The sequence below is a fragment of the Triticum aestivum genome, chromosome 5B, assembly GCF_018294505.1.
Source record: "Triticum aestivum cultivar Chinese Spring chromosome 5B, IWGSC CS RefSeq v2.1, whole genome shotgun sequence".
Taxonomy (NCBI): domain Eukaryota; kingdom Viridiplantae; phylum Streptophyta; class Magnoliopsida; order Poales; family Poaceae; genus Triticum; species Triticum aestivum.
In genome coordinates, this window is record NC_057807.1 from 92128516 (window position 1) to 92154258 (window position 25743).

Genomic DNA, 25743 nt, shown 5'->3' on the forward strand with positions numbered 1-25743 from the left:
CTATTTGTTGCGGATGAAGTTCTTAGATCCAAAGTACGCTCCTTTGTATCGGCTTTGGAGCGCTGCACACGCGTATGCAGATCTGGCAAAAAGTACGGCTGATGCGACCAAGTTCTTCAAGGATCAAAATATAATGAAACAGAAAGGTTGTCCTGGTCACAATTTAGTGCTCCAACGCACCCGTTGCCATTGAGTGAGAGGATGGCTGCTATGGCCGAGCTCCATAGGTTGTCCGGCCTTGCAATGAGGTCTGTAGTAGACCATCTATGGCCGAAGGGACCGAGGCCGGACAGTTATTTTGGTTTAGTGCAACAATTCCTTGGTGCCGTATCGTGAATCGATGCCATGAAGAGGTCGGCGTGCATAGAGGGTGTGCGGATGGCTCTTGCCCGTGTTAAGACATATTGGGCGGATATGGAGGCCACCGGCGTTGCAACCCAGAGTCCGGCAGGAAGCCAGGACCTAGCCGAGCACTATTTTGAGCAGAACACAGAAGGTGCCCGTTGAATAGAGAAACAGTGCTCGAAGAATGTCATGTTCGAGTGACAAGTCATTCAATTGTAAAAACAGTTATATTTTGATTATAAAGGCTAAGTTTATACTTTCGCCCGAAAGTTTTATAGTTCCTCCTGTGCGGCCGTTTTTCAGTATGTATATATCCTGAAAGTTAGCAGTCGTTGGCTTCAGCCCCCATGCATATAATGCGGGGGTGTTCGCGAAAACGTCTGTAATCACACTTGATCCAACGTCTTGGTCCATTAAGGAGGTGATCGCACGTCCAACTAGGCAACCGGACTATATAGCTTTAACACTTTCACTTAGCCATAGGAGTTTGACGGTGGGGCTACTATAAAGCCCCTGGTACCTTCGCGTGCATCCGGACACGGGCGCGTATGTACATGATCGCGAAACGGTCCTTCATTAATGCAGAGGAATCCCGAAGATTCCGATTAGTCCTCGAGTGGTTGACCAGTCTCTCGCTGTATCATGATAGTCAGTTTTTGGCTTTCTCTACTGAGGTGCTCATCCGGAATATCCAGGGCACAATCGTAGTAGTTCTCCTTTAGCCGCCTTAGCCGATATAACGGAATGTAAGGCAGCAAACCTAGGAGCCGGGCAAACCCAACATTTGACCAAAGACATGATTCGGAGTTGATACATATAAGGCCAAACTCGCGATGTCGAACACTCCTGAAGGTATTCAGAATTTATAACATACACTGGGCTGGGTAGCGCCCTTGATTATGAACCCTGTATTTCCATGTACGTGCATTAACCGGTCGTGGCGAAATGCCAATAACGCCAGTATCCCCTGTGGGTGTATTGAATACCCGTGGGATGTCAAGTAACAAGAGACAGTAAAAAAGGTTTACACAGGGGCTTAATATAAAGAGAAACCTTTGAGCGGGGCCCTGCTGCACGTCTGTGCCTTTGTCTCTGTTGTGCCGTGTCCTGGAAGGGTGTCGCACGAATGGTGCCTGTAAAAAGGAAAACTCATGCAAAAGAGTATGGCGTAAGCATGCGAAAAGTTGGTTTATTCTCAATGGATAGTAGAAATGTGAAACATTGGCATGTTAGTAAGGTCAAGCCGAATTGTTAGCTTTATTACATGTTTGCAGCCCCTGGTTCAATTGATGGGGGAATGTGCATAGCACCCAGCTCAGGTTTATCTGGGCTGTTACCGACGGTGGTGCGCCGGACTCGTCTAACCATGTCCGTGGTCTTAATGACCAATCATGCAGTCTGATAGGAGAAGTCGCTTAGTGTCCGGCTGCTAGAGCCGCCACATATTCTTCCGCAAGTAGGGAACGCTCTATGTTTCCGCTAACAGTGATGACACCACGTGGACCGGGCATCTTGAGTTTAAGGTAGGCGTAGTGCGGTACTGCATTGAAGCGAGCGAAGGTCATTCTTCCGAGTAATGCATGATAACCGCTTCGGAAGGGAGCGATGTCGAAGAGTAATTCTTCGCTTCTGGAGTTGTCGGGAGAACCGAATGTCACCTCTAATGCGAGGGAGCCCTTGCAGCGGGCCTCAACACCTAGTATCACTCCTTTAAAGGTGGTGTTACTTTGGCTGATTCTGGATGGGTCTAGCCCCATCTTGCGGACAGTGTCCTGATATATCAGATTAAGACTACTGTCGTCGTCCATGAGGATGCGGGTGAGATGGTATCCGTCGATTATTGGGTCAAGCACCAAGGCAGCCGATCCTCCATGCCGGATACTAGTCGGGTGGTCCCTGTGATCGAAGGTGATTGGGCAGGCCGACCAGGGGTTGAATTTGGGGGTGACGGGTTCTACAGCGTATACGTCTCTGAGCGCGTGTTTGCGCCTTCTCTTTGGTATGTGAGTCGCGTAGATCATGTTTGCTTTTTTGACTTCTGGTGGGAATTTTTTCTGTCCCCCAGTGTTCGGCTGGCGAGGCTCATCCTCATCTTCACTTGGTGTTTCTCTTCCCTTGTGTTCGGAATTTAACTTGTCGGCCTGCTTGAAGACCCATCATTCTCTGTGAGTGTGATTCGCAGGTTCTTCGGGGGTGCCATGAATTTGGCACAATCTGTCCAGGACTTTGTTCAGGCCGGACGGTCCTTCTTTGCTGCCTTTAAATGGCTTCTTTCATTGATCGGGTCGAGAGCCCCTGAATCCGGTGTTGACCGCCGTGTTGTCCGAACTATCTTCCTTGTTTCGACACTTGTTTTTATTGCACCGTGGCTTCCCGTTGCCATCCCTAATTTTGGATGTGCCCTGGTCACTGGTGCCTCTACGGGCCAACCAGCTATCCTCACCCACGTAGAAGAGGATCATAAGGCTTGTTAAGGCCGCCATTGTCCTCGGATTTTCTTGGCCGAGGTGTCTGGCGAGCCACTTGTCTCGGATACTGTGCTTGAAGGCCGCTAGGGCTTCGGCATCCGGACAATCGACAATTTGATTCTTCTTGGTGAGAAATTTGTTCCAAAGCTTACGGCTGACTCTCCGGGCTGTTGTATTATGTGACTTAAATCGTCTGCGTCCAGAGGTCGGACATAGGTCCCTTGAAAATTGGCCCTGAAAGCGTCCTTAAGTTCCTCCCAACTTCCGATTGAATTTTCGGGGAGGCTTTTCAACCAGTGCCGAGCTGGCCCTTTCAACTTGAGGGGTAGATATTTGATGGTGTGGAGGTCATCCCCATGAGCCATGTGGATATGAAGGATAAAATCCTCAATACAAACCCCAGGGTCTGTCGTTCTGTCGTATGTCTCTATGTTCACGGGTTTGAATCCCTGTGGAAATTTGTGATCCAGCACCTCGTCGGTGAAGCACAGAGGGTGCACTGCCCCTCTATATTTGGACATGTCGTGGCATGTTGTCGACTTGTGTTGTGTCTGGTATTGAGTCTGAACTGGTACACGATCAATGTGATCGTCTTGGTGACCATAATCCCGTGCCGGAGCATGTCCTCTAGATCCATAGATGGACCTGGTTGCGCCGGCCTTTTTGTTCGGGAGCTCACATAAATCGTGTGCGTCGTCAGTACCTGCTCTATCGCGGCCATGAAGTGGTTGGTCCGGCCGATTGGCCGTATTGTTCTTCGGCAGAATGGGCTCTACGGCTTCATCGTTGAATTCGGGCAGCAGCTTGCGCTTTGGGTAGCTCTTTGTATGGTGATCGTCGCCGTATTTTTCTTTGGTGTCTAGCACTTTTTTCCTCCTGCGGTTGAGCATAGCCTGTGTGGCCTTCAGCCTTCGCTTCTGCTTCTTTAGGCTCCTCGCAGTGGCCATCAGACTTTTGCGGAGGTTATCTTGTTCCGGGCGTTTTTCCGGGATGATGAATGCATCATCGTCCGGACCGTCCTCCTCCCCGGAGGCAGGTTGGTGGGTTCGACCCTTGGGATCACTTTGATCAGGCGTCTGCTCCGGGCTGTGTTCGGCGTGACCTGGCTCATCCTACTCCATTGCTGGGTCCATATGGTCGTTGTTGCCTTCGGAGCCGACCGGGGTGTCAATTTTCCTTTCGCTATTATCACTACTTTTACTGTGACTGGAGTTTTGGCTTTTATCCGGGGGGTTTATCCTCCTTGTGTCCTTTTTGTCGCTGTTGTTCTCCTTGGGCGTGTCCACCATGTATATATATCATATGATGAAGTGGCAGTCCAGCGCCCCGTGGGCGGTGGTTCCAGATCGTCCCCTGCATCGGTGTCCATAACGTCTATGTCGTCGGAGTCGAAGTCAAGCGTGTCTATTAGGTCGTCGACAGTGGCTATTAAATGGGTGGTGGGTGGGCGGCGATTTTCTTTGTTGTGCGAATCCCCCTCAAGCCGGACATAGTTTGGCCAAGAGTCTTCTGCCAAAGAGAGAGACCTTCAAGAATTTAGCACATCACCAATGGGTGGGTGCTGAAAGATATCCGCGGCGGTGAACTCCATGATTGGTGCCCAATCAGCTTCGATGGGCACGGATGCGCGCGGTCCAGGACCTACAGCCGGAAACAAGTCTGGGGGTTCGGCGACACAGATTTCCTTAGAGGTGGAGTCTGTGTTCGGCTCCAACACCGATGAGTACGCGGCCTCCGTGGCTGGGTCCATCCACCTGTCCTCGGATGACCCGCTCTGCCCCGGATTTAGGTTCGGGGCTGCGGCAGGTGCGATATCCCGAATACTGTCCGACGGCAGATCCAAGGCGTGCCCGTCGTGACCGTTCGGCGCTCCTCGCGCAGGCCCGAATTCATCGAAGATCAAGTCTCCGCGAATGTCGGCCGTGTAATTCAAGTTTCCAAACCTGACATGATGGCCAGGGGCGTAGCTGTCGATCTGCTCCAGGCGGCCAAGCGAATTGGCCCGCAGTACGAAGCCGCCGAACATGAAGAGCTGTCCAGGGAGAAAAGTCTCACCCTGGGCCGTGTTGTTGTTGATGATTGAAGGAGCCATCAAGCCTTGCGTCGACGACATAGTGGAACTCTGAATGAAAGCACCAATGTCGGTGTCAAACCGGCGGATCTCGGGTAGGGGGTCCCGAACTGTGTGTCTGAGGCTAATGGTAACAGGAGGCAGGGGACACGATGTTTTACCCAGGTTCGGGCCCTCTCGATGGAGATAATACCCTACTTCCTGCTTGATTGATCTTGATGATATGAGTATTACAAGAGTTGATCTACCACGAGATCGTAGAGGCTAAACCCTAGGAGCTGGCCTATGATTATGATTGTTGTTGTCCTACGGACTAAACCCTCCAGTTTATATAGACACCGGAGGAGGCTAGGGTTACACATAGTCGGTTTACAGAGAAGGAGATCTAACATACGAATCGCCAAGCTTGCCTTCCATGCAAAGGAGAGTCCCATCTGGACACGGGACAAAGTATTGATTCTTGTATCTTCATGGTCCATCAGTCCGGCCAAAGTATATAGTCCGGCTGTCCGGATAGCCCCTTATCCAGGACTCCCTCATAGGGGTCATAGTTGCTTGAACAAACAAGTATCCGGCTAGTTATGTTATATTACATTTTGATCGTAAGAAACATCTTCCAGAGAGAATAGTTCCGTTAAGGGTTCCTTTCCCTGGGTAAGCATGCATTAATAATGTGATAACATCTGGGGGTTCATAATGTGATAGGTAAAAATATCTTTGTCCGCCGACCAAATACGACCAAATATTCCCTTAAGAACACTAGCTTTAGGCTTCACCCAGTCTGAGGTACACATCCGGATGACCCGGCAGTAACAATCGCAGAGGTGCTCCCTTTATGCCCTAGCCGAACTAACGGAAATGTAGGGCATAAGCACAGGAGCGAGGCAACCCATCTTGGTCAAAACTTAAGTCATATCGATGCATATAAGGGCGAAGAAAAGGTACATACATGGAAAAGACACATATGTGGTGAGCTTGATGCTCGGAAAATAATAATAAGCTTCTGTACAAGAAGCCGCTAGGTATAATTGACATACATATTAAGAATTGTATGCATCATAGGTGTACGGTTTAGCTGTACAAGAGCTTTACAACTTTAAAAAAGAAAGGTGAAAAGAGAGAAAAATAAAAATGGAAACAAAAAGGGAAAAAAGGAGACGAACGAAGAGTCCGGCGCTAGGCATAGAATCTTCGAAGTCTGGCCACGTTCCATGGGTTCGGCTCTAGGTGGTTGTCTGACGCAGCACTTAGGCGGTACGCTCTTCCGGTGAGTACTTCATCAATGATGAAGGGACCCTCCCACTTGGGCTTGAGTTTGTCCGTTTTCTTCTCTGGCAAGCGTAGAACGAGTTCACCAACATTATAAGTCTTGGCCCGTACTTCTCTGCTTTGATATTTGCGGGCCTGTTGTTGATAGAATGCGGAACGGGCTTTTGCGACATCGCGTTCCTCCTCCAGGGCATCTAAGTTGTCCTGCCGATCAAGCTCGACCTCTCTCTCTTCATACATGCGCACTAGAGGTGAGTCATGAATAATGTCGCAAGGCAACACGGCCTCTGCGCCGTACACCAAGAAGAAAGGTGTATATCCGGTTGAATGATTGGGCGTGGTCTGTAGCCCCCAGAGTATGGAGTCGAGCTCCTCGACCCAGTGCTTGTCTGATTCTTTCAAAGACCATACTAACCTGGGTTTAATTCCGCTCATAATAAGACCATTGGCGCGTTCGAACTGACCGTTGGTTTGTGGGTGATAGACAGAGGCGTAGTCGAGCTTGATGCCCAGATTGGCGCACCAGGCCTTCACCTCATCGGCAATGAAATTGGAGTCGTTGTCGGTGATGATGTTGTGTGGAACACCATAACGGTGCACAACACCGGATATAAAGTCTATCACTGGCCCGACTTCGGCTGTTTTAACTGGTTTGGCCTCTATCCACTTAGTGAATTTATCCACCATGACCAATAGATATTTTTTCTTATGGCTTCCTCCTTTAAGGGGTCCGACCATATCAAGCCCCCAGACCGAAAAAGGTCAAGTGGTGGGGATTGTTTGTAGAGCGGTGGGTGGCATATGCCTTTGGTTGGCGAAAAGCTGGCATCCGACGCAATGTTGGACAAGGTCCTGTGCGTCTTCTCGGGCCGTCGGCCAATAGAAACCTGTACGGAAGGCCTTGCTTACAAGGGCCCGAGCTGCGGCGTGGTGACCACCGACACCGGCGTGAATTTCAGCCAAGAGCTTCCGCCCTTCTTCCTCGGAGATACATCTTTGAAGTACTCCGGTAGCGCTTTTCTTATAGAGTTCTCTGATGACCCACAAATATAGGGGATCTATCGTAGTCCTTTCAATAAGTAAGAGTGTCGAACTCAACGAGGAGCAGAAGGAAATGATAAGCGGTTTTCAGCAAGGTATTCTCTGCAAGTACTGAAATAAGTGGTAACAGATAGTTTTGTGATAAGATAAATTGTAATGAGCAACAAGTACCAATAGTAAATAAAGTGCAGCAAGGTGGCCCAATCCTTTTTGTATCAAAGGACAAGCCTGGACAAACTCTTATAATAGGAAAAGCACTCCCGAGGACACATGGGAATATCGTCAAGCTAGTTTTCATCTTGCTCATATGATTCACGTTCGGTACTTTGATAATTTGATATGTGGGTGGACCGGTGCTTGGGTACTGCCCTTACTTGGACAAGCATCCCACTTATGATTAACCTCTATTGCAAGCATCCGCAACTACAACAAAAGTATTAAGGTAAACCTAACCATAGCATGAAACATATGGATCCAAATCAGCCCCTTACGAAGCAACGCATAAACTAGGGTTTAAGCTTCTGTCACTCTAGCAACCCATCATCTACTTATTACTTCCCAATGCCTTCCTCTAGGCACAAATAATGGCGAAGTGTTATGTAGTCGACGTTCACATAACACCACTAGAGGCTAGACAACATACATCTTATGAAAATATCAAACGAATACCAAATTCACATGACTACTAATAGCAAGACTTCTCCCTTGTCCTCAGGAACAAACGTAATTACTCACAAAGCATATTCATGTTCATAATCAGAGGGGTAATAAAGTGCATAAAGGATCTGAACATATGATCTTCCACCAAATAAACCAACTAACATCATCTACAAGGAGTAATCAACACTACTAGCAAACTACTAGCACCAATCCCGGACTTGGAGACAAGAATTGGATACAAAAGATGAACTAGGGTTTGGAGATGAGATGGTGCTGGTGAAGATGTTGATGGAGATTGCCCTCTCCCGATGAGAGGAGCGTTGGTGATGACGATTGCTACGTCTCGAGCTTGCGTTGGATTTCCCCGAAGAGGAGAGGATGATGCAGCATAGTAGCGTAAGTATTTCCCTCAGTGTTTGAGAACCAAGGTATCAATCCAGTAGGAGACCACGCGCAAGTCCCTCGTACCTGCACGAAATGATAGCTACTCGCAACCAACGCTTAGGGGTTGTCAATCCCTTCATGGTCACTTACGAGGGTGAGATATGATAGAGATAATATTTTTGGTATTTTTGGTATAAAGATGCAAAGTAAAAAAGTAAAAGCAAAAGCAAGTAAATAAAGTGATGGAGATTGATATGATGAGAATAGACCCGGGGGCCATAGGTTTCACTAGTGGCTTCTCTCAAGAGCATAAGTATTCTACGGTGGGTGAACAAATTACTGTTGAGCAATTGACAGAATTGAGCATAGTTATGAAGTTATCCAGGCAATGATCATGTATATAGGCATCACGTCCGTGACAAGTAGACCGAAACGATTCTGCATCTATTACTATTACTCCACTCATCGACCGCTATCCAGCATGCGTCTAGAGTATTAAGTAAAAAATAGAGTAACGCCTTAAGAAAGATGACATGATGTAGAGGAATAAATTAATGCAATATGATAAATACCCCATCTTGTTATCCTCGATTGCAACAATACAATACGTGCCTTGCAACCCTTTTTGTCACTGGGTAAGGTCACCGCAAGATTGAACCCAAAGCTAAGCACTTCTCCCATTGCAAGAACTACCAATCTAGTTGGCCAAACCAAACGGATAATTCGAAGAGACTTGCAAAGATAACTTAATCATACATAAAAGAATTCACAGAAGAATCAAATATTTTCCATAGATAAGTTGGATCATAAACCCGCAATTCATCGGTCTCAACAAACACCCCGCAAAAAGAAGATTACATCGAATAGATCTCCACGAGAGAGGGGAGAACATTGTATTGAGATCCAAAAAGAGAGAAGAAGCCATCTAGCTACTAACTATGGACCCGAAGGTCTGAAGTAAACTACTCACACTTCATCGGAGGGGCTATGGTGATGATGTAGAAGCCCTCCGTGGTAGATGCCCCCTCCGGTGGAGCTCCGGAACAAGTCCCAAGATGGGATCTCGTGGATACAGGAAATTACGGCGGTGGAATTAGGTTTTTGGCTCCGTCCTCAATCTATTGAGGGTACGTAGGTATATATAGGAAGAAGGAGTACGTCGGTGGAGCGTCAGGGGGCCCACGAGGTAGGGGGGCGCTCCTAGGAGGAGGGCGCGCCCCCCACCCTCGTGACCGCCTCTGGCACTCCTTGGAGTAGGGTCCAAGTCTCCTGGATCACGTTCCGTGAGAAGAACACGTTTCCACAGGTTTCATTCCGTTTGGACTCCGTTTGATATTCCGTTTCTTCAAAACACTGAAATAGGCAAAAAACAGCAATTCTGGGCTGGGCCTCCGGTTAATAGGTTAGTCCCAAAAATAATATAAAAGTGGAAAATAAAGCCCATTATAGCCCAAAACAATAGATAAAGTAGCATGGAGCAATAAAAAATTATAGATACGTTGGAGACGTATCAACGATGGTGATGATTTCCCCCTCCCGGAGGGAAGTGTCCCCGGCAGAACAGCTCTGCCAGAGCCCTAGATTGGTTCCGCCAAGGTTCCGACTCGTGGCGGCGGAGTCTCGTCCCGAAAGGTTGCTTCCTGTTTTTTTCTCATCAAAAGACTTCATATAGGAGAAGATGGGCGTCGGAGAGCCACCAGGGGGCCCACGAGGTAGGGGGCGCCCCCCCCACCCTCGTGAGCAGGGTGTGGGCCCCCTGGCCTTCATCTTTGGCGACGATTTTTCTTTATTTATTTTAAGGCATTCCGTGGAGTTTCAGGACTTTTGGAGTTGCATAGAATAGGCCTCCAATATTTGCTCCTTTTCCAGCCCAGAATTCCAGCTGCCGGCATTCTCCCTCTTCTTGTAAACCTTGTAAAATAAGAGAGAATAGCCATAAGTATCGTGAAGTAACGTGAAATAGAAGCCCATAATGCAATAAATATTGTCATAAAAGCATGATGCAAAATGGACGTATCAACTCCCCAAGCTTAGACCTTGCTTGTCCTCAAGCGAAAAGCCGATAACAATAAATATGTCCTCATGTTTAGAGGTAGAGGCGTCGATAAAAATAAAATACGGACATGAAGGCATCATGATTATTTCATAACAGCAACATATATAGATTTTGTCATATGATTACTCATGTTCAAGTGATGATCTCTTCACAAAGCCAAAGTATGAATCAGAAACCTAATTGATCACCAACAAATTATACCCTTAGTCATTGAAGCAATTGCAATTTATCATAACATCGGAAAGAGTCTATGTCAGAGCTTAAAAGCAAGTCCACATACTCAACTATCACTTAGTCCTTCATAATTGCTAGCACTCACGCGATACTTGTGGTTACGGAGTTTAATCGGACACAGAGAAAGATAGGGGCTTATAGTTATGCCCCACAACCTTTTGCCTCAAGGGTAATGTCAACAATAATAATTCATGCTCCCCTACATCCAATTAGATATATATATCATACTCTTTCCAACATGCTGAGCTTGCCAAAGGATAAAATGAAAAAGGAAAGGTGAAGATCACCGTGACTCTTGCATAAGGTAGAGGATAATAATAAAAGATAGGCCCTTCACAGAGGGAAGCAGAGGTTGTCATGCGCATTTAGGGTTGATACACAAAATCTTAATGCAAAAGAACGTCACTTTATATTGCCCCTTGCATGTGAACCTTTATTATGCAGTCCGTCGCTTTTATTGCGTCCACAACAAGTTCGTACAAAGCTTATTTCTCTGCACCAATAAGTCATGCAAATTTAGAGAGCAATTTTTATTGCTTGCACCGATGACAACTTACTTTAAGTATCTTACTCAATCCATAGGTAGATAAGGTGGACTCTCATGGCAAAACTAGTTTAAGGGTATTTGGAAGCACAAGTAGTATTTCTACTTGGTGCTAAGAATTTGGCTAGCATGAGGGGGAAAGGCAAGCTCAACACGGTAGAGGATCCATGACAACATACTTTATCTCAGATGTAACAAAACATAACTCATTATGTTGTCTTCCTTGTCCAACCTCAACTCTTTAGCATGTCATATTTTAATGAGTGCTCCCAATCATAAAAGATGTCAATGATAATATATCTATATGTGAAACTTCTCTTTCCTTATTACTTCCTATTAATTACAACGATGACCAAAGCTATATTTGCCAACTCCCAACAACTTTTAATCATCATACTCTCTCTATGTGAAGTCATTACTTTCACTAAGATCAATATGAACTCTTCGATTCTTCTTATTCTTTTCTTCTATTCACCCAAGATCATGGCAAAATAATCAAGCCCTTGACTCAACACTAATCTTTATTATATAGCTCACGAACTGAATTACAAAGAAGGATCATAAAGCAAAACTCAAAACTAGATCATGCCATGACTTTATTCTACTAGATCAAGATACTACTAATAGGATCGAACTAAGAAAAACGGTAAAGATAGGAGTTGTGATGGTGATACGATACCAGGGCACCTCCCCCAAGCTTGGCAGTTGCCAAAGGGAGTGCCCATACCCATGTGATTATGTCCTCGGAGGTGGTGAAGTAGGAGTTGTTGATGATGAGGGTGACTTATTCCTCAATTTACGCTTGAGTATAATGTTTTGCTCTTTTAGGTCTTCGATCTCCCTCTCAAGACTTAATACTCTTTTGCATAGTTCTTGCTTATTTTCCTGCAAGAGACAAAAAGGGATAAACTCGATCTTTGGCTTCTTCGCTCTATCAGGTAGACTTGACTTTTTAAACTCCACATGCACATCCCCCGGTTGAGGTAGCGGAACTTCATCTTCGTCTGAGCTTGTTTCCTCCTTCTCCTTAGGCTCATAGTCTTCTTCTTCTTCCGTGGTCCAGCCACTATGGTCCAAGTCCCCGTAGACCTTAGAGTCTGCAAGGTAATCAGCCACATAGCTTTCTCCCTCCGAATCTTGAGATGACATCTTGCTTTAATCTGCAGCAGCACTAGCTCGGAACGAAAACAGAGGATATTTGCGTGATACGAGATCCAAAACCTTCGGGAGAATATATAATGATTTTTTACCGACCAAAATACGTATCGTGCAAGGAAACGGAGTCCGGAGGGCACACGAGGTGCTCACGAGGTAGGGGGCGCGCCCTCCACCCTCGTGGAGGCCTCGTGTCCTCCCCGGACTGCTACTTATTTTTCTATTTTTCTAAATATTCCAAAACGGAGAAATATTGCCTTAAAAATTGTTCTGGAGTCGGTTTACTTACCGTACCACATACATATTCCTTTTCGGGGTCTGGAACATTCTGGAAAGTGTCCCTTATGTATTCCTCCGGGGTTATAGTTTAAATAATATTAGTTTCAACATTTATAGGATTACCTGAGATATAGTGTTTGATCCTTTGACCGTTTACCACCTTTGGATTTGTGCCTTCAAAGTTGTTGATTTTTATGGCACCGGAACGATAGACCTCCTCGATAACGTAGGGACCTTCCCATTTAGAGAGAAGTTTTCCTGCAAAAAATCTTTAACGAGAGTTGTATAGCAATACATAATCACCTACATTAAACTCACGCTTTTGTATCCTTTTGTCATGCCATCTTTTAACTTTTTCTTTAAACAATTTGGCATTTTCATAAGCTTAGGTACTCCACTCATCAAGTGAGCTAATATCAAATAACCTCTTCTCACCGGCAAGTTTGAAATCATAGTTGAGCTCTTTAATAGCCCAATATGCCTTATGTTCTAGTTCGAGAGGTAAGTGACAAGCTTTTCCATAGACCATTTTGTACGGAGACATACCCATAGGATTCTTATATGCAGTTTTATAGGCCCATAATGCATCATCAAGTTTCTTGCACCAATTCTGCCTAGACCTATTGACAGTCTTTTGCAAAATTAATTTGAGCTCTCTATTGCTCAATTCTACTTGACCACTAGACTGCGGGTCATAAGGAGATGCAATTCTATGATTAACGTCATATTTAGCAAGCATATTACGGAAAGCACCATGAATAAAGTGTGAACCACTATCAGTCATTAAATATCTAGGGACTCCAAACCTCGGGAAAATAACTTCCTTAAGCATTTTAATAGAGGTGTTATGATCGGCACTACTAGTTGGAATAGCTTCTACCCACTTAGTAACGTAATCAACAGCAACTAAAATATGTGTATATCCATTAGAGGCTGGAAAAGGTCCCATATAATCAAAGCCCCAAACATCAAATGGTTCAATAACAAGTGAATAATTCATAGGCATTTCTTGACGTCTACTAATATTACCAATTCTTTGACATTCATCACAAGACAAAACAAACCTACGGGCATCCTTGAAGAGAGTAGGCCAATAAAAACCAGATTGCAATACCTTATGTGCAGTTCTATCTCCAGCATGGTGTCCTCCATAAGCTTCGAAGTGACACTTGCGTAGGATCTATTCATGTTCATGCTCAGGTACACAGCGTCTAATGACACCATCTACTCCTTCTTTATAAAGATGTGGGTCATCCCAAAAGTAATGTCACAAGTCATAAAAAAACTTTTTCTTTTGTTGGTATGTGAAGCTAGGTGGTATAAATTAAGCAACAATGTAATTAGCATAATCAGCATACCATGGAGTGCTACGAGAAGTGCTTATGACATTTAATTGTTCATCAAGAAAGCTATCATCAATAGGTAGTGGGTCATCAAGAACATTCTCTAACCTAGATAAGTTGTCTGCCACGGGGTTCTCAGCTCCTTTTCTATCAACAATATGCAAATCAAATTCTTGCAGCAAGATAACCCATCTAATGAGTCTAGGTTTTGCATCCTTCTTTTCCATAAGATATTTAATAGCAGCATGATCAGTGTGAAAGTTACTTTAGAATCAACAATATAGGGTCTGAATTTATCACAAGCAAATACAACTGCTAAAAGTTCCTTTTCGGTAGTAGCATAGTTTCTTTAAGCATTGTCTAGAGTCTTACTAGCATAATGGATAACATTCAATTTCTTATCAACTCTTTGCCCTAGAACAACACCTACAGCATAATCACTAGCATCACACATAATTTCAAAGGTTAAATTCCAATCAGGTGGCTGAACAACAGGTGCAGAGACTAATGCTTTCTTAAGTATTTCAAATGCTTCTACACAATCATCATCAAAGACAAATGGTACATCTTTTTGTAATAAATTAGTCAGAGGCCGAGAGATTTTTGAGAAGCCCTTAATGAACCTCCTATGAAATCCGGCGTGACCAAGGAAACTTCTTATAACTTTAATGTCCTTGGGACATGGCATCTTTTCAATAGCATCAACCTTGGCTTTATCAACTTCAATACCTCTTTAAGAAACTTTGTGCCCCAAGACAGTACCTTCATTAACCATAAAGTGACACTTTTCCCAATTCAAGACAAGATTAGTTTCTTCACATCTCTGCAAAACTCGAGCAAGATTGCTCAAGCAATCATCAAAAGAGGAACCATAGACGGAAAAGTCGTCCATGAAGACCTCACAAATCTTTTCACAAAAGTCAGAGAATATAGCCATCATGCATCTTTGAAAGGTAGCAGGTGCATTACATAAACCAAAAGGCATACGTCTATAAGCAAAAGTACCAAAAGGGCATGTAAAAGTAGTCTTTGATTGATCTTTAGCCGACACAGGTATTTGAGAGAAACCGGAATAACCATCTAGAAAGCAATAGTGTGTATGCTTGCATAATCTTTCTAGCATTTGATCAATAAAAGGTAAGGGGTAATGATCTTTCTTAGTAGCCTTATTCAACTTACGGAAATCAATTACCATCCTATAACCTGTGATAATTCTTTGCGGAATCAACTCATCTTTATCATTAGGGACAACAGTAATACCTCCCTTCTTAGGGACACAATGGACAGGACTTACCCACTGACTATCAGCAACGGGATAAATTATACCTGCCTCCAGAAGCTTGAGTATTTCTTTTCTTACCACTTCTTTCATTTTAGGATTCAAACGTCGTTGAGGATCGCAAACTGGTTTGACATCCGCTTCCAAATTTATTTTATGTTGACATAGAGTGGGACTAATGCCCTTAAGATCATCAACTGTATATCCAATAGCGGCGTGGTCCTTCTTCAGAGTTTTCAATAATCTTTCTTCTTCATGCTCTGAAAGGTTAGCGCTAATAATGACAGGATATATTTTATTTTCGTCAAGATAAACATATTTAAGATTATCAGGCAACAGTTTAAGCTCAAACATGGGATCACCCTTGGGTGGAGGAGGATCCCCTAGGATTTCAACAAGGCAAATTGTGTTGCAGAATAGGTTCCTGTTTAAAGAATACTTCATCTATTTCCCTTCTTTCATCCTTACTAGGCAATTCTTCCTCACGATCTTGTTTACTGAATTTAGAGAAATTAAACTCATGAACCATATCATCCTAGCCAATAGTAACAACATTCTTTTTGCAGTCTATCTTAGCATTAACAGTATTCAAGAAGGGTCTACCAAATATAATGGGACAAAAGCTATCTTGTGGAGAACCAAGAACAAGAAAATCAGCGGGATATTTGGTTTTCCCACACAAGACTTCAACATCTCTGACAATTCCCACTGGAGAAATTATATCTCTATTGGCAAGTTTAATTGTAACATCAATATCTTCTAACTCAGCAGGTACAATATCATGCATAATTTCTTTGTATAAGTCAATGGGTATAACACTAGCACTAGCACACATATCACACAAGCCATGATAACAATGATCTCCTATTTTAACAGAAATAACAGGCATGCCTACCACATGTCTATGTTTATCTTTATCACAAGGTTTAGCAATTCTAGCAGTTTCACCCTGGAATTGAATAACATGCCCATCGATATTATCAGACAAGAGATCTTTAACAATAGCTATATTAGGTTCTACTTTGACTTGCTCAGGAGGTGTATAAGTTCTAATATTGCTTTTACGAACAACAGTTGAAGCTTTAGCATGATCCTTCATTCTAACAGGGAAAGGTGGTTTCTCAACATAAGAAGTGGGAACAATAGGATTATTATAAGTGACAATCTTTTCTTCAACTTTAATAGGTGCAGCTACTTTCACTTCTATGGGAGGATGATATTTAAACCACTTCTCCTTGGGGAGATCAACATAAGTAGCAAAAGATTCACAGAAAGAAGCTACTATCTCAGAGTCAAGTCCATATTTAGTGCTAAACTTACGGAAAATATCGGTATCCATAAAAGATTTAACACAATCAAACTTAGGTGTCATACCTGACTCCTTACCTTCGTCGAGGTCCCAATCTTCAGAGTTGCGTTTAATTCCATCCAATAAATTCCATCTAAATTCAATAGTCTTCATCATAAAAGAGCCAGCAAATGAAGCATCGAGCATGGTGCGATTGTTATCAGAAAGCCGAGCATAAAAACTTTGCATAATTACTTCTCTTGCGAGCTCATGATTGGGGCATGAATATAACATTGATTTAAGCCTACCCCAAGCTTGAGCGATGCTTTCTCCTTCGCGAGGCCAAAAATTTTATATATATATATATATATATATATATATATATATAATTGCGATCACGATGAACAAGATGCATAGGGTAATACTTTTGATGAAATTCCAATTTCAATCTTTTATAGTTCCATGATCTCATATCATCACATAGCCTGTACCATGTCAATGCGTCTCCCTTCAAAGATAAAGGGAAGGCCTTCTTCTTAACAACATCATTGGGTATACCTGCAAGCTTAAATAGTCCACACACATCATCCACATAGCGTAGATGTTCATCAGGATGCTTTGTTCCATCTCCTGTAAAAGTGTTAGCTAGTAGTTTTTCCATCAAACCCGAAGGAATCTCAAAAGGAGTTTCATTTTCAATAGGTTCAGTAGGTTGAGTAGGTTGAGGAGCAACTCTTTGCTTTACTGGACGGGGTGAAGATACCCCGAACAAGCCCCTCAGACAATTACTTTCCATAGTAACAAGTGACAGAAAATTTCAGCACACTAAATAAAATTTTCCTTACCAAATTCCACCTACCAAAGGCTCTTCACTCCTCGGCAACGGCGCCAGAAATTAGTCTTGATGAACCACAAGTATAGGGGATCTATCGTAGTCCTTTTGATAAGTAAGAGTGTCGACCCCAACGAGGAGCAGAAGGAAATGATAAGCGGTTTTTAGCAAGGTATTCTCTGCAAGTACTGAAATAAGTGGTAACAGATAGTTTTGTGATAAGATAAATCGTAACGAGCAACAAGTAACAATAGTAAATAAAGTGCAGCAAGGTGGCCCAATCCTTTTTGTAGCAAAGGACAAGCCTGGACAAACTCTTATAATAGGAAAAGCTCTCCCGAGGACACATGGGAATATCGTCAAGCTAGTTTTCATCATGCTCATATGATTCACGTTCGGTACTTTGATAATTTGATATGTGGGTGGACCGGTGCTTGGGTACTGCCCTTACTTGGACAAGCATCCCACTTATTATTAACCTCTATTGCAAGCATCCGCAACTACAACAAAAGTATTAAGGTAAACCTAACCATAGCATGAAACATATGGATCCAAATCAGCCCCTTACGAAGGAACACATAAACTAGGGTTTAAGCTTCTGTCACTCTAGCAACCCATCATCTACTTATTACTTCCCAATGCCTTCCTCTAGGCCCAAATAATGGTGAAGTGTTATGTAGTCGACGTTCACATAACACCACTAGAGGCTAGATAACATACATCTTATGAAAATATCAAACGAATACCAAATTCACATGACTACTAATAGCAAGACCTCTCCCTTGTCCTCAGGAACAAACGTAATTACTCACAAAGCATATTCATGTTCATAATTAGAGGGGTAATAAAGTGCATAAAGGATATGAACATATGATCTTCCACCAAATAAACCAACTAGCATCAACTACAAGGAGTAATCAACACTACTAGCAAACTACTAGCACCAATCCCGGACATGGAGACAAGAATTGGATACAAGAGATGAACTAGGGTTTGGAGATGAGATGGTGTTGGTGAAGATGTTGATGGAGATTGCCCTCTCCCGACGAGAGGAGCGTTGGTGATGACGATGGTGATGATTTCCCCCTCCCGGAGGGAAGTGTCCCCGGCAGAACAGCTCTGCCAGAGCCCTAGATTGGTTCTGCCAAGGTTCCGCCTCGTGGCGGCGGAGTCTCGTCCCGAAAGGTTGCTTCCTATTTTTTCTCATCGAAAGACGTCATATAGGAGAAGATGGGCATCGGAGAGCCACCAGGGGGCCCACGAGGTAGGGGCGCGCCCAGGGGTGCGCCCCCCACCGTCATGAGCAGGGTGTGGGCCCCCTAGCCTTCATCTTTGGCGACGATTTTTCTTTATTTATTTTAAGGCATTCCGTGGAGTTTCAGGACTTTTGGAGTTGCGTAGAATAGGCCTCCAATATTTGCTCCTTTTCCAGCCCAGAATTCCAGCTGCCGGCATTCTCTCTCTTCATGTAAACATTGTAAAATAAGAAAGAATAGCCATAAGTATTGTGACATAACGTGAAATAGCAGCCCATAATGAAATAAATATTGTCATAAAAGCATGATGCAAAATGGACGTATCATTCTCCCTCTTGAACCTTGTAGGCTTTAGAGCGTTGCACGATGTAGCATGCCTCATTTTGATCCTCAGGCAGTTCTCGCCTATTAAGGTATGCCAGGAAGGGTTCGGTCCATGGGGCGATGACCGCCATGATGAGATGGGTCGATGGTGTAATTTCGGTGTCTGAGCCCCTGATGATGTCGGTGTGTTCGAAATCTGGGGTTGTATTCGGATCTGGATTGGTGTTGTTGCTCTCCCCTTGCCACACCACGGATGGCTTGAAGAGCCTTTCCAAAAAGATGTTAGGTGGGACAGGGTCGCGCTTGACACTGATGCGAGCAAGGACATACGCCGCTTGATTACTTTCTAAAGCCACATGGTGAAACTTGAGTCCCTCGAACCAAGCCGACATTTTGAGAACGGCGTTACGGTAAGCCACCATCTTCGGATATTTGGCATTGAAATCTCCATTTATTTGAGATATTGCGAGGTTTGAATCCCCACGTACTTCTAGGCATTGTATGCCCATGGAGACGGCCATCCAAAGACCATGCAATAAGGCTTCGTATTCGGCTGCATTGTTGGAGTCCGTGAATAATATTTCAAGACGTACTGAACAGTATCTCTAGTAGGGGATGTTAGGACAACGCCTACCCCTAGGCCTGCCAACATTTTGGATCCGTCGAAGTGCATGACCCAGTTGGAATACGTGATGTACTCTTTAGGGAGTTCGGCCTCTATCCATTCAGCGATGAAGTCGGCCAATAAATGGGATTTAATGGCCCGGCGCGATTTGTATGATATGTCGAATGGGAGGAGATCAATGGCCCACTTGGCAATCCAGCCCGTAGCGTCGCGGTTGTTTATTATGTCATTGAGAGGTACTTCGGAGGCCACCGTTATTGAACACTCTTGAAAGTAGTGTCGAAGCTTCTGGGATGCCATGAAGACCGCATATGCTATTTTTTTGGTAATGAGGGTACCAGGATTTGCATGGTGTGAGGACAGTGGATACGTAGTATACCGGCTTCTGAAGCGGGAACTTGTGTCCATCCTCCTCTCGTTCGACAATGAGTACCACACTCACAACTTGGTGTGTGGCCAATATGTATAATAACATGGGTTCGCCGATGTTTGGCGCGGCCAGGATTGGGTTGCTTGCTAGAAGAGCCTTTATTTCTTCCAATCCGGCCGTTGCCGCATCCGTCCACTCAAAGTGATCGGTGCGTCCGAGAAGGCGATAGAGTGGCAATGCCTTTTGTCCTAGTTTGGAGATAAAGCGGCTCAAAGCTGCCACACATCCAGATAGTTTCTGGACTTGTTTGAGGTCCATTGGCGTAGCCAACTGTGACAAAGCTCGGATGTTAGCTGGGTTTGCCTCAATTCCTCTATTGGAAACGATGAAGCCCAGAAGCTTTCCGGCGGGAACGCCGAAAACACATTTTTCCGGATTGAGCTTAATGTCATATGTTTAGAGGTTGTCGAATGTAAGACGCAGATCGTCTATTAATGACTCGACATGTCTGGTTTTGATGACTACGTCATCCACGTATGCTTCAACTGTCTTGCTGATTTGTTTCTCCAGGCATGTTTGAATCATGCGTTGATAGGTGGCACCGGCGTTTTTAAGCCCGAAAGGCATAGTGTTGAAGCAGAAAGGCCCGTATAGGGTGATAAATGTCGTTGTAGCTTGATCGGACTCCTTCATCTTGATTTGATGGTATCCGGAGTATGCATCGAGGAAACACAGTGAGTCGTGTCCTGCGGTAGCATCGATGATCTGATCAATGCGGGGGAGGGGAAAAGAATCATTGGGGCATGCCTTGTTGAGGTGTTTGAAATCGACGCATAGGCGCCAGGATTTATCCTTCTTTGGTACTATCACCAGGTTTGCTAGCTAGTCCGGGTGTTTTATCTCTCTGATAAATCCGGCCTCGAGTAACTTGGCTAGCTCCTCTCCCATGGCTTGTCGTTTGGGTTTGGAAAAGCGTCGTAATGTTTGCTTGACCGGCTTGTATCCCTTCAATACGTTTAGGCTATGTTCGGCCAGCCTGTGTGGGATTCCTGGCATATCAGAAGGGTGCCAGGCAAATATGTCCCAGTTTTCACGTAGGAACGCCCGCAGTGCAGCGTCGATCGTGGGTCCAGCTGTTCCCTGATGGATGTTGTCTTCGTGGAGTCCGTTGGGTGGACCTGTAATTTGACTATTTCATCTGCTGGTTTAAATGAGGTGGATTTGGATCACTTATCAAGTATCATGTTGTCCCTATCCACTGTGGAGCGCAATGCGGTTAATTCTTCGGCCGTGAGGGCTTAAGACAATGCCTCGAGGGCCAAGGCAGCGGTTTTGTTTTCGGAACGGAGTGCTATGTCCAGATCACTTGCAAGAGTGATTATTCCATTGGGCCCGGGCATCTTGAGCTTCATGTACCCGTAATGGGGTATAGCTTGGAAGCTTGCAAATGCATCTCGCCCTAATAAGGCTTGATATCCAGTGTTAAAAGGGGCCACTTGAAAGATTATCCCTTCAGACCAATAATTCTCCGGCGTGCCGAATACCACATCGAGTGTGATTTTTCCCGCACATCGCGCCTCCCGACTGGGAATAATTCCTTGGAAGGTCGTGTAGCTTTGCTTAATGCAACTCCTGTCTATTTCCATTTTGTTGAGAGTTTCCTCGTATATGAGGTTTAGTCCGCTGCCGCTGTCCATGAGTACTTTGGTAAGCCGAAAGCCGTCCACAATTGGACTGAGGACCAATGCGGCTGGTGCCCGAACTGTTCTAAATTTTAGTTCATCACTGGCATTGAAAGTTATGGTCGTGTCATTCCAGGGGTTTATTGCTGCAACTTGGCAGACTTCAGCGAGGCCGTGGAGTGCCCTTTTGCGCCTATTGTTTGAGGTGAAAGTCTCGAAGACTATTAATACCGTAGGGTTGTTGTCTTCCGAGGGATGTTGCTCTGCGGTATTTTTTGTGAGGAGATCCTCGTCGCTCTTGGCCACCTGCCGAAGTATCCAACATGCTCGAAGGCTATGGGTTGGTACGGTATCCGGTGTTGTGTGCATTTTACATGGCCTGTCGAGCCATCCCTCCAGAACAATTTCGCGCCCCGTAACGGGCTTTGATTTTTTTGTTATTCAATCAGGCGACCGACGAGGGTGCATCCTTTTTGTCTGGACGAGGGGTTTAGTGGAAACCGATGGCTCCCAAGAGGCTGCCTGGGTTTTCTAGGCGCTTTCCATTGCGTAGTACTTCTGCATTATTGTTGCCAAGTCAACAAAGTGTGATACATGACGGCAGTTGATTGCATTGAGGATTCCCTTGTCCATGCAATTTTTGCAGAATAATGAGATTGTGTCTTCATCGCGGCAGTCTTTGATCTTGTCCTTGACAAGGAGGAATCTGGCCCAAAAGTTATGGACCGTTTCCTGGGACTGCTGTCTGATGTGGGTAAGATCTCTTGTATCATGGCGGGTGGGTGGATTTAAGTCCGAACCCTGACCCAATCTGAGATCCGGAGTTTGAGAAATTTCCGAGCTTAGCAGCTCGGGCTCCGGAATATCAACCAATATTTTAGGCCCATAGTCTGGCTCTAGGTTTGGAATACGGGCGTGTCTGCCCGTGGGCGGGTATCCGGCTCTGTGAGCTCGGAAATCCGAACATAGTTCATCCTCAATACAGAGGGAGAGTTGTCGCATTGTTCCTCCACTACCGCTATCTGATGGGTGATCGGCGGAGATTCAATTTCTCTTTGATCGGGTTTAAGCCCAATCCGATCATAGTCTATAGCGACTCCCAAGGCGGCGATGCGATCCAGGAGCTCGTTTAAAGACGACAACTCCGTCGGATTCATCTGCTCGGAGTATTCTGAGCTGATGTGGAGGCGATTTTCGATGACCCTACAAGTCATCATCGGCCCGACAGCCGAACGGGCGGCCATGGTAAAGCCGCCCAGCCGGAGGGTTTGGGTTGAGGCCAGTGCTCCCCCGGAGGTGATATTGTGCTTGATAACAAGGCAAGCCATCAAGCCTATCTTCAACGTCACAGCGGAACTATCAACGAAAGCACCAATGTTGGTGTCAAAACCGGCAGATCTCGGGTAGGGGGTCCCGAACTATGAGTCTAAGGCTAATGGTAACAGGAGACAGGGGACACGATGTTTACCCAGGTTTGGGCCCTCTCTATGGAGGTAATACCCTACTTCCTTCTTGATTGATCTTGATGAATATGAGTATTACAAGAGTAGATCTACCATGAGATCGTAATGGCTAAAGCCTAGAAGCCTAGCCTATGAGATTATGATCGTTGTCCTACAGACTAAACCCTTCGGTTTATATAGACACCTAAGGGGGCTAGGGTTACACAAAGTCGGTTACAGAGAAAGGAATCTACATATCCGAATCGCCAAGCTTGCCTTCCACGCAAAGGAGAGTCCCATCCGGACACGGGAAGAAGTCTTCTATATTATATCTTCATAGTCCAACAGTCCGGCCAACGTATATAGTCCGGCTGTCCAAGGACCCCTTAGTCTAGGACTCCCTCACCCGTGGATATGGCTAGCCATGAATTGTGAAAGAATGCTGGAAAAAGGAATACACTTTATTTCTGTTTGGGAACCGCCTATGATGTTTCTAGCATGGAAATGTTGGGAATTACTCGATCGTTTTCGTTGATGGGAAAAGTATGCCTCACAAAAAATTTATCTCTCAATTTAAGCTTTGAACTCTGGCACCTCTACAAATCCCTACTTCCCTCTGTGAAAGTGCAACTATCCCTGGGTGGTTTTGGTAATTCCTAACAACATATAGCTCATTGAGCTAATGCTAGTTCAAGATAAATATTTCAGGAAAAGCTCAATGATTGGCATGGCATGGATGAGAAAAGTGGATCCCTCAAAACGCTAAGGACAAAAGGATTGGCTCAAGCTCAAAGCACAAGACTCTACATTTTCCATTTTAGTGATCCCAGATCACATTGAGTCTATAGGTAAATCTAATACTATCAAGGAGGGATGAGGTGTTGCTTAATGAGTTTCTTTCTCAAAATGCTTAGTGATATGCTCCAAAGCCCTCAACTACTTTCTCACATCCACATATGACCCAAACCAAAAGTCAAACTCGGCCCCACCGAAACTATCTATCCGGCGCCACCGAGTTCAGATGTCATAGCCACTGCCACAAACCCTTGTGTTTTCGGTCACACCGATAGGGATCTCGGTCTCATCGAGATGGGATTGCAATCTCTCTGTTTCCCTTCGTAACATTTTGGTCAAACCGAGATGAGCGATCAAACTCACGGTTTCCCTTTCGTAACGTTTCGGTCTAACCGAGATGAGCGAATCGGTCCCATCGAGTTTTCCTGACCAACTCTCTGGTTAGCTTATTACCAAAATCGGTCTCACCGAGTTTGTGTAATTGGTTTCACCGAGATTACGTTATTCCCTAACCCTAACCATATCAGTCCCACCGAGTTGACATGTCGGTCCCACCGAAAATCCTAACGGTCACATTATTTGCTAAATCGGTCCGACCGAGTTTCACTATTCGGTCCCACCAAGTTTGGCAATTTGTGTGTAACGGTTATATTTTGTGTGGAGGCTATATATACCCCTCCACCCACTCTTCATTCGTGAGGAGAGCTATCAGAACATGCCTACACTTCCAACATACATTTTCTGAGAGAGAACCACCAACACTTGTGCTGAGGTCAAGATATTCCATTCCTACCATATGAATCTTGATCTCTAGCCTTCCCCAAGTTGCTTTCCACTCAAATCTTCTTTCCACCAAATCCAAATCCTATGAGAGAGAGAGAGTTGACTATTGGGGAGACTATCATTTGAAGCACAAGAGCAAGGAGTTCATAAACAACACACCATTTGTTACTTCTTGGAGAGTGGTGTCTCCTAGATTGGCTAGGTGTCACTTGGGAGCCTCCGACAAGATTGTGGAGTTGAACCAAGGAGTTTGTAAGGGCAAGGAGATCGCTTACTTTGTGAAGATCTTCCCTAGTGAGGCAAGTCCTTCGTGGGCGACGGCCATGGTGGGATAGACAAGGTTGCTTCTTCATGGACCCTTCGTGGGTGGAGCCCTCCGTGGACTCGCACAACCATTACCCTTCGTGGGTTGAAGTCTCCATCAACGTGGATGTACGATAGCACCACCTATCAGAACCACGACAAAAACATCTGTGTCTCCAATTGCGTTTGCATCCTCAAACTCCTCCCCTTTACCTTCATATGCAATTGTTTTACATTCCGTTGCTACACTATTAGAATTGCATGTGTAGCTTGATTGCTTGATTAGTGCTCAGTTGCTAAAATCTACCAAGAACTGGAATTGGTCAAGTAGTCTAATCCCCCCCTTGTAGACATACGTTCGATCCTACAAGTGGTATCAGAGCTTTGGTCTCCATTTGCTTTGATTTCCATAGCTTTTGGTGGTCATAGCCTTCGTTTCACAACCTAGGAGAGTATGGCATCTAGCGAGGGAAATTACCACCGTAGAGGTCCTTACTTTGATGGTAATAATTTTGCTAGTTGGAAGCATAAGATGAAAATGCATATTCTTGGACATAACCTCGCCGTTTGGGCTATTGTGTGTATTGGCTTGCAAGGTGAATTCTTTGATGGGAGAGAACCAAACCGTGAAGCTACCGTGGAAGAGTTGAAGATGCTGCAATACAATGCTCAAGCTTGTGATATCCTCTTCAACGGATTATGCCCCGAAGAATTAAAAAAAATCAACCGTCTTGAGAATGCAAAGGAAATTTGGGATACTTTGATTGACATGCACAAAGGTACCAACTCCGCCAAGGAATCCAAATTGGATGTGCTTCAAAGTCAACTTGACAAGTTCAAAATGAAGGATGGTGAAGGTGTCGCTAAAATGTACTCTAGGCTTGCTCTCACCACAAATGAGATTGCCGGCTTAGG